A 16,226-nucleotide genomic window follows, 5' to 3' on the forward strand; every position below is an offset into this window, starting at 1 on the left:
GTTAGTCATTATTTTATATTAGCTCTAAGACTTAGCTGTTATTACATCCAATTAACACATGCCGTTTTGATATGTTGATAGCCCCAATAAGGACAGGAACCATTGATTAAATATACTAATCATAATTTTGGATACAGAAAAGAGCTTACAGGCACATAATGTGAATATGCCCAGGAGGAGAGAGCTTAAACCTTCATTATTACAAAATGTGTGGACTTTAGTTCTCAGTTTTATGGTCAATTTTTGGTCAAAGGTTATATGTTGTTCAGATGTTTCAAATGAAACTGATGAGTATGTATGCCTGTAAAAGTAATCAGTAAATTCAATCAGTGGCAACAGCGAAAAAAGGTTAAAATTTCCTTGAATGCAAATTCATTGATAAAAGCTTTGCATCTCATTAGCTTAGTGTTGTTGACAATGGCTCATTTAATTATGAAATACTTTTAACGCACATTTTCCTTTTCACATTTTAAAAGTGATACAGTTTTTCTTTTTAAGTTGAGGTACAGTTGGTATAACCGACATATCATGTTAGTTTCAGGTGTACAACATAATAATTTGATATTTGTATGTACTGTGAAATGATTACCATGATAAGTCTAGTTACTGTCTGTCACCATATAACATTATAATTTTTTTGTGTATGACAAAAACTTTCAAGATATACCCTCTTAGAAACTTTCAAACATGCAATACAGTATCTTTGATTATAGTCACCATGCTGTACATTACATCCTTATGACATTTATTTTATAATTGGAAGATTGTACCTCGTGATCCCCGTCTGTCTAGCCCCCAAATTTCCTCTCCTCTGGCAACCACCAATTTGCCCTCTCTACCTATTAGTTATATTTTGTTTTGTTTGTTTTTTTAGTTTCCACATGTAAGTGAAATCACATGGTATTTGTCCTTCTGTTGTTGCAAATGGCAAGATTTATTTATTTTTTATGGCTGAGCAATGTATGCGTGTGTGCTCAGTCGCTTCAGTCGTGTTCTACTCTGCAACCCTACGGACTGTACCCACCAGGCTCCTCTGTCCATGGGATTCTCCAGGCCAGAATACTGAAGTGGGCTGCCGTGCCCTCCTCCAGGGGATTTTCCTGACCCAGGGATCGAACTTGTGTCTCTTAAGCCTGCTGCAATGGCAGGCGGATTCTTTACCCACTGAGCCACCTGGGAAGCCCCTAAGTCTGGGATCTCGTATGCTATTACTTGTTTTCTTGCTCACACCTCTTAAGACCAAACAACTTCAAGCATAACAAGCACATCGTCTTTCAGGCCCTTGGGGATTTTATTTTTTGCTAACTTGGGCATTTATTTTTTTAAATATTTTTATTCATTTATTTAGTTTTAGCTGTGCTGGGTCTTCGGTGCTGTGGGCGGGCTTTCTCCGGCTGTGGTGAGTCGGGGCTCCCCTCCAGTTCTCACTGTGGTGGCTTCCCTTGCTACCGGAGCACAGGCTCTAGGGCGCGGGCTCAACAGTTGTGGTGCACGGGCTTAGCTGCTCTTCGGCATGTGGGATTCTCCCGGACTAGGGATCAAGCCCATATACCCTACGTTGGCAGGGGGCTTCTAACCCCTGCTACCAGGGAAGTCCTGGCCATTTGTTTTTAAAGTCGAAAATTATTTATTCTACATTTCAACGGAAAAAAATGTATGTCATGAATACACAGTCACCTGTGCTTTTCCCTGTCCTCTACTGCTATGTCTTCTACATCCCAACTTTTGCTTGCAGAATGACCTCATTTTCTTCTTTCCACTTAGGCTCTCTCAAGGTTATTTCATGAAGTACCATCGCTTCAAGTACAAGTAAGCCGTGACTCTAAATTTGTATCTGCAGCCCAGTCCTTCCCTTTGAGCTCCAGACTTACATATCCAACTCTTGTTTGAAACCTGCAGTTGAGGATCTAAAGAAATCTTAAACATCTAAAACAATATACCCAAAACAGAACTTTTGGTTTCTCCCAGTCAAAATCATGTCTACAAGCCAAAATTTTAAGAATCATCTTTTATTTCTCTTTGTTGTTCCATCCTTAAATGTAATCCCTCAACAAACCCTGGTTCTATACAAAAATATGTCTCAAGTTTGTCTGCTTTTTTTTATCACTACATCTGTGCTACCACCTTGATGCCAGTTAAATTCTCAGAGAGGGACAGAATTTCAGCATGTCATTTAGACTTTCTTTTTTATTCAGTTTCTTTTGGTGGGAATTTAGGTGAAAAATTTCCTTCCTACTTTGCTTTCTGTATTCTGCATGCCTAGGTTCTTATAGAGTCTCTGTGGTAGAGAAGCAGCTGCATGTGTACACTTATCAAACAGCAACTTCCACACCCATATTCAGGCATAACTACATCTTATGTTTGTAAACATACAGATGTGATTGCACATTCCACATCAGGAAAGAAACAGAGCACATATTAAGTTAATTTTTAGAAATGATGAGCAACAAAGAGCAACTTTGTAAAAAGCAGCTTTGAAGCACTGTTTTGAGATTTGTAGGCTGGGCAGCAAAGACTCTGAACCATAAAAGAAGGAACCTGAAATCTGAAATGTGTTTAGTCTCAATATAACCTGGTTGGAATACCCATAAAGATCATGAAAAAAAATACAAGAATAAAATAATACATGTCTCAGTCCAGAATTATTATTTGAGGACTTTTGAGAACTATTTTATAATCATTCATTGTCAACCTCAATGGAATATCTCCTGGTTATAATTTATAGCATTTCTTTATATTTTTGATTCCTCTCCATTAACATCCAGATTTTCCCAAATAATTTCTACCTATCCCAGTGTTTAGGGATAGCTTGACACATTAAACAAATAGGAGCAATAAGTTTCTAAAGGAATTCACTGCAGCTTAGGAAAGCTTTGAAATAATATTGCAAATTGAATTCAAGTAAAATACGCAACACATTTTTAAGCTGGACCCATTGGTAAATATTGTACAATATTTGAGTTCGATCAGTAATTTTAAAATATTGACTTAATTTAATATTTTAAATAGAAAGATGATATGGATCTGTTTTAATTTCTGTCATGATAGCCATTACAGACTGGAGCTTTAGGACAGATTGGAATTAGATTAGATTTGGCTTTATCTGACTGAGTTTGAGCATCACTACACTTACCCCACGGTCATTGGCTCTTAACCACTGGTGATACTGCCAAGGGCTCATTTTACTTCCTTTACATTGGTTCTGAATCTCCTCTTAATGGAAGACCACCCTGGAAGCTAGTCAAAATAAGACTGAATTTATAGGTTTTCATGTAGAATGAAACCACCTGCTATTTCCACTGCTTTTAGAGGCTCTTATAACTAGATAGCTGAAGCTCAAAAGTGAATCTTAAATTCAATACTACATTCAAATCATCTTTTTGGCTGATAAGATGTTATATTTCACCCCCACTCCATCTCAATAATGACATTTATAGCTACTTGGGATTCTAAACCTGTAGAGATTCTCAAAAGTTGGAATATTTTACAATTTGAAAGTATTATATACATTTTTACTCTTCTTTGAAGTGTCAAGGATAGTAAACACAATTTTAAGTCAAAATTTTAGCTTTAAGAGAAAGCAAAGATGTTTAAATGTATATCAATTTTCAATACTAGAGATAAAAGGAAATAATGTTTAAAACATAAAGTTATCTTCTTCCTTCTAAAATCCTCCCATTTGAAGTAAATGTGACATTATACTTTGTAGTAGAACTTTTAAAATATTTTAATCAAATTTAACAGTTGTGAAAGGGCAATTTTAGAGATTATAAGATTCCCAGAATTGATATATCCTCCAGATCTGCTAGATTCTACCTGCTTTCTACAAATTAAACCCAGTGGAATACATTTTTAAAGGCACATTTCAGTCAACATTTATGGGTAAAAATCACAATGTCTCAGTCATCCCAGTAATGCACAAGGGTTGGGCATCTTCATGGATATAGCATGGTCAAGTGAGTGAGTAATTTTCTAAAGGAACCTTTCTAAACTTGGCGTGTGTGTGTGTGATGTTATGAGTATCTTACTTTTCTGCATTATACATATATTTTTTTATTATTTGAATTGCTTAAACAATTTTGTAAGTACACATAGAAAAGCATAGTCCACTGTACAATCTCTTGAGAACAGCAGTCTCCAGCCCTCTTCTTAGGATCATGCGTCCCATTTGGGAAAAAGAGATAAGGCATTTGGGCATGTATGTAGTAGACAATATCTCTAAGCAATTTCTTCTCTTAAGACTAAGATGTCTTCTGTGGGTTAATTTCAGCTTTCACTCTCTGGGGCGTCTCATAGATTTGCCTTTCCAGAAGTCCATCTATTAAACAGCTGATCTAATATTTAGCTAATATTCTCTCTCCTTTCATATATATGAAAGTGAAAGTTGCTCAGTCATGTCCTACTCTTTGCGATCCCATGGACTATACAATCCATGGAATTCTCCAGACCAGAATATTGGAGTGGGTAGCCTTTCCCTTCTCCAGGGGATCTTCCCAACCCAAGGATCGAACCCAGGTCTCCCACATTGCAGGCGGATTCTTTACCAGCTGAGCCGCAAGGGAAGCCCAAGAATACTGGAGTGGGTAGCCTATCCCTTCTCCAGCAGATCTTCCCAACCCAGGAATCGAACTGGGGTCTCCTGCATTGCAGGTGGATTCTTTATCAACTGAGCTATGAGGGAAGTCTCTCTTTACATATAGAGAGTCTACATATATATAGAGTCTCTCTCTCTCTCTCTCTCTCTCTCTCTATATATATATATATATACCTATATATGATATATATATATACATATGTGTATATATATATATATCTCAGAGAGATATCACTGTACCAGGGGTTTTCAATAGTCCTATAAAGTTGGAACAATTTGCCCATATAATGAGTTAGAAAATGAAGATCAGACAGTAAATGGCTGGATTTGAATCAGAATTCTCATCTCTTATGTCTCACTACAGAGATAACTTCTCTTGGTTACATCCCAGGGCATTAGAGCTTGTGGATTTGCATGAATCTCACAAACATCAAAATATCCTGACAATCTTCGAACTGAGGACTTAAAGTAGATAAACTCTGTGTAATTTACTATTTAGACAGACAAAAGCTACACAAGAAAGGCAGTGATTTATAAAGGAAAAGAATGTCAGGAGACATACTTTGTTATAAAAATACCTATTCTCCTTCTTGAAATAACAATGTATGTTCAGAAATACACCTGACAATATAGTATGGGACAAAAAATGGGAGTAGAAAAATTGCTAGATTGGATTATCCAGTATCAGGTGGCTATATATCTTTCCCAATCAAAAATACATTTTGAATAAAAATATATAGTTTACATCATATTGAAATGAATTTATAGTAACATGAAGAAAGGGGATTAAAAGAATCAAACTGTGAATAGATTCCTTTTTTTTGGACTCCTGAAGCTGAGATTTTGAAATCAAAATTTAAAATACGGTGCAACACCAATATTCTAGGCAAATGATGGTTGAAAACATGTAATTTTATACTTTGAGATTTAAATCTTGAAATGCACATGAAAAGCAAACCAGTAGACTATAAAATTTGCTTGTTTCAATGTAAAGTTAATGCAAGGACTGTATTCTGAAAGTTTTGGTCAATAAAAACAAGCATTATATAAAACCAACTCGCTGTATTTTGAGTTTACTAAGACTTCATTACAAGCAAGGTTTACTAACATGCTGCTTCAATACGGCGTTACCTTAAATTATTCACCTCCGATGTAGGACTGCCAGAGAATGAAATTTTATCACAGTAGTCTTTTGAAATATTTTCACTTTATAATCTCTAGAAAAGGAAACACACCCAGCTGTGCACATGGAGTGCCTGTCTACAGAATTCTTTGTATACATGTATGGATTATTAAAGAAATTTGGTGATAGGAGAGATTCAATGGTAAGCCAGATGAGTATTCGGATAGCTAAGAGAAAACTTCATTTTCTTAAATTTATTTTTATTGAGATAACATTGGCTTACAATGTTATATAAGTTTCATGCACACAATATTATATTTCTATTTCTGTATGCACTACACCATGAACACCACCAAATGCTTAGTTTCTGTCTGTCACCATACAGTTGTTTCCTTTACCCACTGGCCCTGCCCCCTTGTCCCTTCCCTTTTGGTAACCACTACTCTGTTCTCTGTATCTATATGAGAAAATCTTGACTTAATTTTAATTAACAAAAATCCAAAATGACAACCAGAAGTAGATCTTCAGGCCAATTGCTACGAGGAAGAAAACAAACTGAAAAGCAAGACAATGGCAGCTATTAAACATGCTGCATGGCTAATTAAAACATGGTATCAACTATGACATCTTTTTAGATGTAATGCCCTCATTTATAAGTAAATCTTGTGCTGCAACTGTCAATTACAAATTCCCTTTCTTTAGTTTTACTTCAATTATACAAATTGAATTCTGACATCCTGGGCTAATACATGCAGAAGACACTAAAATTTTTATACTCTGTAGTACATTTCTTCACTTCTTTTATACAGCACTGAAGTCTTATCTGGTCTCCTAATAGTCCCTTCCCTGCCACTTCAGTGCAGAAAGTGACCATTTTTAAAATAAATTACTGAGTTCATTATTTTATAGACATTAAATATTACATCTTGGCCATATGAATGGAAAATATTATTATTTAAAATTAATGGTTGTTGAGAATGCATTATCAAGAGAAGGGAAAAGTCAGGTAAATAACAAGATAAAATGATTGTTAAATTATATTCCTGTTACATTAAGAAATAAACTACCATGTGTTTACTGTGTTGGTGAAATGTACAGAGAAATAAATTTTGGAATACCACATTCAGTGCAACAACTAGCCCATTGTTTTCACTTAATAAGAGATGACAGTGACTGATTTTGCTATTGCAATCAATTCTATAATGTAAAATGCTATCCATTATAGTGTTTTGGGGGCTTCGCAGGTGGCGAAAAGAACTCATCTGCCAATGCAAGAGAGATAAGAGACATGAGTTCAATCCCCAGGTGAGGAAGATCCCCTGGAGTAGGAAATGGCAACCCAGACCAGTATTCTCGCCTGGAGAATCCCATGGACAGAGGAGCCTGGCGGGCTACAGTCCATGGGGTCGCAAAGAGTCTGACACAACTGAAGCGACTTCGCATGCATCAGTTCAGTTGAGTTGCTCAGTCATGTTTGACTCTTTGCGACCCCATGAACCAAAGCATGCCAGGCCTCCCTCTCCATCACCAACTCATGGAGATTACACAAATTCATGCCCATTGAGTTGGTGATGCCATCCAACCATCTCATCCTCTGTCTTCCCCTTCTCCTCCCCTCTCCAATCTTTCCCAGCATCGGAGTCTTTTCCAATGAGTCAGCTCTTCGCATCAGGTGGCCACAGTATTGGAGTTTCAGCTTCAACTTCAGTCCTTCCAATGAACATTCAGGATTGATTTCCTTTAGGATGGACTGGTTGGATCTTCTTGCAGTCCAAGGGACTCTCAAGAGTCTTCTCCAACACCACAGTTCAAAAGCATCAATTCTTCGGTGCTCAGCTTTCTTTATAGTCCAACTCTCACATCCATACATGACTACTGCAAAAACCATAGCCTTGATTAGACGGACCTTTCTTGGCAAAGTAATGTCTCTGTTTTTTAATATGGTGTCTAGGTCGGTCATAACTTTTCTTCCAAGCAGTAAGCATATTTTAATTTCATGGCTGCAGTCACCATCTGCAGTGATTTTGGAAACCCCCCCCCAAAATAAAGTCTGCCATTTTATTAGCATGCATAGTGTTTATTTTTGAAAGAACCATATAATACGTAATATATCATTTCTTTCAGAATGTAACATAACACATTTAAAAAATATTATCTCAATTATTTTTCAAGATAAAAAAGAAAATAAAGGGTCCTTTATGTGCCATATGCTTAATCATGTCCAACTCTTTGTGACTTCACAGACTGTATGTAGCCCACCAGGATCCTCTGTTTATGGGAATTTCCAAGCAAGAATATTGGAGTGGGTTGCCATTTCCTCCTCCAGGGGATCTTCCCAACACAGGATTGAACCTGCATCTCGCATGTCTCTTGCAATGCAAGCAGATTCTTTACCTTATAGTTTTCAGTGTACAGTTCTTTTACCTCCTTGGTGAAATTTATTCATAAGTATTAAATTTTTTTTGTTGCAATTGCAGATAAGATTGCTTTTCTAATTCCTCGGTTAGTTTGTTTTTAGTGTATAGAAACACAACTGATTTCTGAATAGTGATTTTGTATCCTGAAATTTTACTGAATTTACTATTAATAATAAGATTTTTCAGTGGCGTTTTTTATTTCATTTTCTTGTCTAACTGCTATGGCTAGGACTTTCAGTACTATGTTGAATAAAAGTGGAGAGTGGACAATCATGTCTTGTTCCTCATCTTAGAGGAAATACTTTCAGTTTTTTATTATTGAGTATGAAGTTAGCTGCAGGCTTGTAACATGTGGCCTTTATTATGTCAAGGTGCATTCCCTTTATACTCACTTTATTGAGAGTTTTTATCATGAGCAAATGTTGAATTTTGTCAAACGCTTTTTCTGCATCTTTTGAGATGACCTTGTGATTTTTTATCCTTCATTTTATTATTGTGTTGTATTATGTTGACTGATTTGCAAATGTTGAGCTGCATACCTGGAACAAATTTCACTAGATCATGGTGTATGAACCTCTAAATGTACTGTTAAACTAGTTTGCAAATAGTTTGCTGAGAATTTATGCATCTTTACTCATCAGGGATATTGGTCTGCAACTTTTTAATGTGGTGTCCCTTTTTTTGGTTTTTGTATCAGGGTAATTCTGGCCTTATAGAAGGTGTTTGGAAGCACTTTTGAACTTTTTGGAAAAATTTGAGTAGGACAGGTATCAAATCTTCTTTGAATGTCTGATAGAATTAATCAGTAAGGCTGTCTGGATTTAGGCTCTTATTTGTTGGGAGGTGTTTGATACTGATTCAATCTCCTTACTAGTAATTATTTTATTCACATTTTCTATTTCTTAGAGATTCAGTTTTGGAAGATTGTATGTTTCTAGGATTTTATTCATTTCTTATCTGTTGTCCAGTTTGTGTTTGTGTGTGTGTGTGTGTGTGTGTGTGTGTGTGTGTGTGTTAAGTTGCTTCAGTCATGTCCAACTCTTTGCAACCCTATGGACTGTAACCCACCATGCTCCTCTGTCCATGGCATTCTCCAGGCAAGAATACTGGAGTGGTTTGCCACACCTTCCTCCAGGTGATCCCTGACCTAGGGACTGAAACTGTGTCTCTTATGTCCTGCATTGGGGAGGGGTGGATTCTTTACCACTAGTACCATCTAGGAAGCCCATTGTCCAGTTTATTATGAACCTCTGTATTTCCTTGGTATCAGTTGTAACTTCTCTTCTTTCATTTCTGATTTGTTTGAACTCTCTCCTTTTTCTTTTCCTGGTGTCTTAGATGGTAAAGAGTCTGCCTGCAATGTGGAAGACCTGGGTTCAACCCTGGGTTGGGAAGATCCCCTGGAGAAGGAAATGGCAATCCACTCCAGTATTCTTGCCTGGAAAATCCCATGGACGGAGGAGCCTGGCAGGCTACAGTCCATGGGGTCACAAAGAGTTGGACATGACTGAGTGACTAACACACATACACTCCTTTTTTCCTAGTGAGTACAGTTAAAATGTCAATTTTGTTTATCCTTTCAAAAAACCAGCTCTTAGCTCCACTAATCTTTTCTAGTGTTTTCAGTCTCTATTTCATTTATTACCACTCTGATTTATTATGTCTTACTTTATACTAAAGCTTAATTTGGGCTTAATTTGCCTTCTTTTTCTAGTTCCTTTAAGTAAAAGGTTTATTTATTTGATATTATTCTTGTTTCTTGAGGGACTTCCCTGATGGCTCAGATGGTAAAGAGTCTTCCCGCAATATGGGAGAGACCTGGGTTCAATCCCTGGGATGGGAAGATCCCCTGGAAAGGGAATGGCAACCCACTCAAGTATTCTTGCCTGGAAAATCCCATGGATGGAGGAGCCTGGCAGGCTACAGTCCATGTGTTGTTTCTTGAAGTGGGGTTGTGTCACTATGAACTTTCTTCTCAGATATGCTTATGCTGCATCCAATAGATTTTGGGTATTTTGTATTTCTATTTTCGTTTGTGTGTAGGTATTTTAGTTTCTCCTTTTATTCTTACTGATCTACTGTTTTTTTTTTTACTGACCCACATGTTGTTTAATATCCACTTTTTTTTTTTTTCCAGTTTTCTTCTTTAAATTGATTTCTAGTATTATTTCATTGTGGTTGGAAAGGTGCTTGATATGATTTCAATTTTCTTAAATTTATTCAGACTTGTGACCTAACATATAATCTAACCTGGAGAATGTTCTGTGTGCACTTGATAGGAATGTGTATTCTGTTGCTTTTGGATGGACCCCAGTAATGTGAATGTGATTCCACTTGATGTTGTCCCACAGGTCTTAAGTTTTGTTAACTTTTTAAACTTCTCTTTTCTTTTTGCTGCTCTATTTGGGTGAGTTCCAATGCCATGTCTTCCAGGTCACTGATTTGTTCTTCTACTTCATCTAATCTACTATTAAATGCCTCTAGTATATTTTTCAGTTCAGTTCTTCAACTCTGTGACTTCTAGTTGGTACTTTCTTATATTTCCTATCTCGATGCTGACATTCTCATGTGTTCAACCATTCTTCTCTTGAGATTTGTAAGCATCTTTTGTGATCATTATTTTGAACTCTTTATTATGTAGACTACTTATTTCTATTTAAAGGTCTTTTTCTGAGGTTTTGTCTGGTTCTTTGGTTTGGAACATAATCCTCTGTTTTCTCATTTTCCTTGAATCTTGTGTTGTTTCTATGTGTTAGGGAAAGCAAATACCTCTCCTAGTCAAGAAGGAGGGGCCTTGTGTAGGAGATGAACCTTATCATTTATATCTGTCCTAGTTCTTGATTGTCTCTTGAACCTTTGTAATTGTTTCAGTAGCCAGATTTATTCTTTTCTTTTGCCATCTTTATTTTTTAACTTTTTATTTTATATTGGAGTACAGTTGATTAACAATGTTGTGTCAGTCTCAGGTATATGAACAAAGTGATTCCATCACACATATTCTTGATAGGTCTTAGTTGTTGAGGGTGTGCCAAGACCTCAGTGTTCCAAAGGGAGTGATCTTGGTCAGCACTTCCAGGTTTATTGGAATCTAGATTCTCAGGCAGCAGCTGTAAAGTACACAGACAGATGCAGTCCTGTGGAGCTGAAGTTGTAGACCCTGCTAACCTTCAGAATAGAAGATCTGGAGATGTCCTTGGGGCAACAGTTGCAAGGATCGGGGCTTCATTTAAACGTAGAGTTGCATTTCTGAGAGGTGCCAGGGAGCTGTGGTGAGTTCAAGGGAGGGCACTTAGATGGTGCACATCTGTAGCTGCTAGACGTGTCACAAACCTGAGGTCTGTCCCTCAGGTTAAAGCTCCAGGACAATTAAATGGACCTTTTTCACTTGCAGCCTGGTGATGTGTTTCAGTTTGCTGTCTGTGGAATGTTCTGGGTGTTGGAGCCTGCCCAGAACTCTGTCTTCCCAATTATTACAGTCCAGGAGCATAAACATCTGTCCATTAGGGCCAGAGGCATAAACCTCTGTCCATCTGAGCCAGGCAATTAAGAAGTGTGCTGTGTATGTACTGTGCTGGCCCACTAGCTTCAGTGAGGCTGTAGACTGGGCATGCCCTTAGTTTTAGTGACGCCAGAAAAGAGTTCTGGGGGTGGGGGAGCACACCTGTGGCTTTTGCGAGGCCTGGGGTGAGCACTGAGGGTGCAGCACACCCTCAGCTTTATTAAGTTTGTATCTACTCAGGCCTACCATGCTAGCAAAGTAAAGGGAGAGTGTGCACAATAGTGCTTTCCAGTAGCTCTGTCCCTGAGGAAGATTCCAATTAATCCCTGCCCCTCCAATAGACAATTCAAGATTGGCAACTAATTTGCAAATAAGATCATCTGTGGTGACCTAAATGGGAAGGAAATCCAAAAGAGGAGATATATATATATGTATATATATATATACATATATATATATATTTAGCTGATTCACTTTTTTTTGTACAGAAGAAACTAACACAACATTGTCAAGCAACTACATTCCAATAAAAATTAACTACAAAAAGATTAGCAGCTGAATCTCCTTCATGTATATTTCCATCATCTCTCAAACTCTTGCTTTTGTACTGGCTCCTGGGATAAATAAGTCTGCACGTTAGCCCCTCAGATCCCTACAATACTTCAGGTCCCCTAGATGCAAGTTCTGCTTGTCTCCAAAGCCAGATATTTTGGGGGCCCTGTTTCTCTGCTGCAGGTTCCCAGGGCTGGTCCTCAGGGGAGAGGCTCCAGGTCTGTGAGATTCTTCCCTAGTGTGTGTCACCGCATGAGGAGTGGGGGTTTTGGCGAGGTCATGTCTCTGCCTTTCCCAGTGTCTCACTGTGCCCTTCTGTCCCTTGTGGTGGAGGAGGCTGTGAAGTTTCATTCATTCATTGCTTTCAGCTCTTTTTCAGCAGATGTTACGCCATAGGTAACTGCAGACTTTGTGTGTCCACGGAGATGAGATCAGGATTTTCCTATGCTGCTATCTCGGATCATGCTTCTCTACCTAAGACTCACTTCTCTCTCTAAACCTTCTGAAAACTTGTGAAGTAGATTAAACAATTAACTCCATAGCTTAAATTAGTTTTCAAAGCCCCTTATGTTGTCAATGTTTGTTTAGAAGGCAGAGGGTAAGCTTTTTTTTTTTTCTTTTTGACTTCCCTGGTGATTCAGACGGTAAAGAATCTGCCTGCAATGCAAGAGACTAAGGTTCGATCCCTCGGGAGCGGTTGGGAAGATCTCCTGGAGAAGGAAATGGCAACCCACTCCAGTATTCTTGCCTGGAAAATCCCAAGGACAGAGGAGCCTGGTGGGCTATAGTTCATCGGGTTCCAAAGAGTCAGACTACTTTCACTGTTAGGTACCAAAAATTTAAAAAATTAAATGGTAAGATTATTGTATGTAGCACAGTAAAATGGAAAGAGTGTGGTGTATGCCTTTAGGATATCCATTCAAGGTCTGACCCTGCCACTTCCTCTGTTTGGCCTGGGGTAGGACAGCTCACCTCCTGTAAACATAAGTTTCTTCATCTTTAAAATGAAGACTCAACTACAAATCTGGGATTCTTTTACAACACTGAAGTTCTATAAAAGAAAATTTCCTTGAGATTCCCCTGCATGTTTAAATCGACTATAAATGAACGTAATTTAATCTTTTCTTGGTGACTAAGGGTCATCAATAGAAAAAAAACATACGTGAAAAAATAATAGAGAAACAACATACTTGAGTCTGTAAGGTTTCTTTGCTCCCACATAAAACAACCTCGGACTACTGAGTGTTTGTATGAATGTGTATTTATGTGTGTGTGCTTATTTTCAGCTAATGTTTATTGATGCTATCCCTGTGATGTTTATACCATGCTGCTTTATTTTTAATATATTATTAGTGGGTAAATATACGCTTCTATAAAGTATGTTACAATTGTTTCAACAGCAACGACAAAGTAAATGTTTGGCTTGTTGAAGTCATCAAAGTTTGACTGATCGATACGTCATTTATATGCTCTAGTAGTTAATCCATTTTCTCTTGCTTCTTCCCTGAGAAGATGGAAGGCAGTTGTTAAACTAGCTTTACCTTAATGACACCTACTTGAAGTCAGTAATTATTCTCTCCCCACAGTCTAAAGTAGTCTCAACCTTTACCCGTTTGCCACATTTTCCCAATGATTAAAATTCTTCATTATAATTTTGTAAATCCTTCTCAGCGCCTTCACATGCCTTTTAAGTTGTCTGGTTTCAAAACGAAAACTGCAGTCTAACATTAAAAGTCTTGCTATTTCTGTTAATACTTCTGTTTACAAATCTTAAAGTGATATTAACACATTGGCTGCTATTTTCATCTTTCTAATAGAATCTGTGACTATACATAGCCATGAACCTGCATGCATGCACACACACACACACACACACACACACACACTCCTGTGTGAAACAGTAAACTTGCTTTGCTAGAGAGATCAGAAGAATTTTTCTATGAGTTACTTACAAGGCTTGATATCTAATTTAATTTTTTCTGACAAATAAAACTAATGAATGAGATGGTGTTTTTGAATTAGGTCATAATTTTAAGGTAAGAAGACTACATCCTCCTTTTCCTCTTCCTGCAGTGTGTCATCCTTGGAAGTCTCCTCCTACGGGTGTGTGTAAATTGTAATGCAGAGGTGGTTTATATGTGTTCTTCTATAAACATCTGGCACTTCCAGACAATACTTTGGGTAATAATCATGCCTATGTTTGAAATGTGTGCTTTAAAATAACACAGTTGAGTCAACATGTAAAGCTTATCCATTCTACTCACACTCAGTAAGATAATTTGGATTTCACTCATTTGTTTTATGCACACAAATGAAACCAGAGTACCATGTTCTCCTCTTTGGAATAGCATGCTGTGCTGTGTTCAGTCATATCTGACTATTTGTGACCCCATGGACTGTAGCCCACCAGGCTCCTCTGTCCATGGGATTCTCCAGGCAAGAACACTGGAGCAGGTTGCCATTGCCTCCTCCAGGGGATCCTCCCAACCCACGGATTGAACCCATGTCTCTTGCATCTCCTGCATTGGTAGGCAGACTCTTTACCACTAGCACCACTTGAGAAGCCCTTGGAACAGCATGCTGCTGCTGCTGCTGCTGCTAAGTCGCTTCAGTCGTGTCCGACTCTGTGTGACCCCATAGACGGCAGCCCACCAGGCTCCGCCGTCCCTGGGATTCTCCAGGCAAGAATACTGGAGTGGGTTGCCATTTCCTTCTCCAGTGCATGAAAGGGAAAAGTGAAAGTGAAGTCGCTCAGTCGTGTCCGACTCTTAGCGACCCCATGGACTGTAGCCTACCAGGCTCCTCCATCCATGGAACAGCATAATTTCCAATAAATTTTCCCTACTTAAGGCCCTATACTGAAATCCAAAGGCAGTCTTCTTGTATCATCACCTTCTTCTATACAACGACATTAAACCCCAGTTTCTGAAATCCTATTTGTTCTTCAAAGACATTCCTAGTTATGTTGACATAGCATAGGAAGTAATGTTTTCCTTTCTGTTACCTACAACTCCAAAATCTAAGTATTTGGCTAACACTGTGATCAGTGTCTCAGAAGCAGTGTGTGGGGATTAGATATTGGTTGGAAAACTGTATAAAATTTGGAAGTTGATATTTAGGTTGAGAAAAAAATGCTTTATAAATGTCACAAAACTGAAACAGGGAAAATAACATTATATATACTATTTTCATGTAAATATCATTTGAGACAGGATCTGTTTCTGAGAGTCATCAAACATTTGCAAAAGGGAATATGGGAAATTGTTCAAATAATATGAAGGTAGTGGTACACAAGTATCATCCTACGGAGTTAGGATCAATTTCCAGTAGTTTATTTAAGTTGTTGAGATAAAGTCTCATAAGTTTAAAAGTGGGACTAATGAAATAATTTGATTAATATCCTGTTCAAACATAATGTAAGATAATTTTATGTACACCTATTATACTTTCCATATGTCACTTTATATATTTCATGCGTGTGTGTGTGTGTGTGTGTGTGTGTAGAAGGTTGAACTGGAGGTAGTGATAGTGAATCTAGTAAGCCAAATATTGAGTTGTTCCCCAAAAGGGGGGAAATTGATTTACACGATTGTTTGCTATTAGGGCTCCAATACCTCTACCACGATTCGGTCTTGTCTGTTTTTCAATTTTGACAGCTGTCAGTTTACAGATATGATACTTGATCTAAGCATTACAAACACTGCAGTAGGGTCTTCAGAAAAGACACTGTGAAAGTTGCAGTTTTATTGTCCACAATCAATTACTGCATTCTTAAACTTGCAGTGTATTCATTTGTGGGCACTGAGGCAGCCAGCGGGAGGGCATTGATTGGAGTATAATGTCATGTGTAGCAGGAGAGAAAGATGAAAAGTATTTTCTGCTTAATGGGTTGGTATTAAGTAGGTGGGAATGGCTTCTAATTAGATGACAATTGCCGTGGTTCCCAGTTTCCCTCCTTTTCCTCCTCCTGTCGGTCACCAGCTGCCAATCTGCCCTTATTTATTTATTTTTTTTAATTTGGAGTTCATTGCTCATTGCAGT

General features: G+C 37.8%; 1 protein-coding gene across 6 annotated transcripts in view; it reads right to left on the bottom strand.

Annotated features, from left to right (window-relative positions):
* The window catches only part of TTC29 (tetratricopeptide repeat domain 29), a 245,195-nt gene that overhangs the window by 54,900 nt on the left and 174,069 nt on the right, over window positions 1–16,226 (bottom strand). The gene's annotated exons all lie outside the window — the stretch shown is intronic.

Source organism: Giraffa tippelskirchi, chromosome 11 (genome assembly GCF_054371585.1).
Source record: "Giraffa tippelskirchi isolate mGirTip1 chromosome 11, T2T-mGirTip1v1.2.pri, whole genome shotgun sequence".
NCBI lineage: Eukaryota > Metazoa > Chordata > Mammalia > Artiodactyla > Giraffidae > Giraffa > Giraffa tippelskirchi.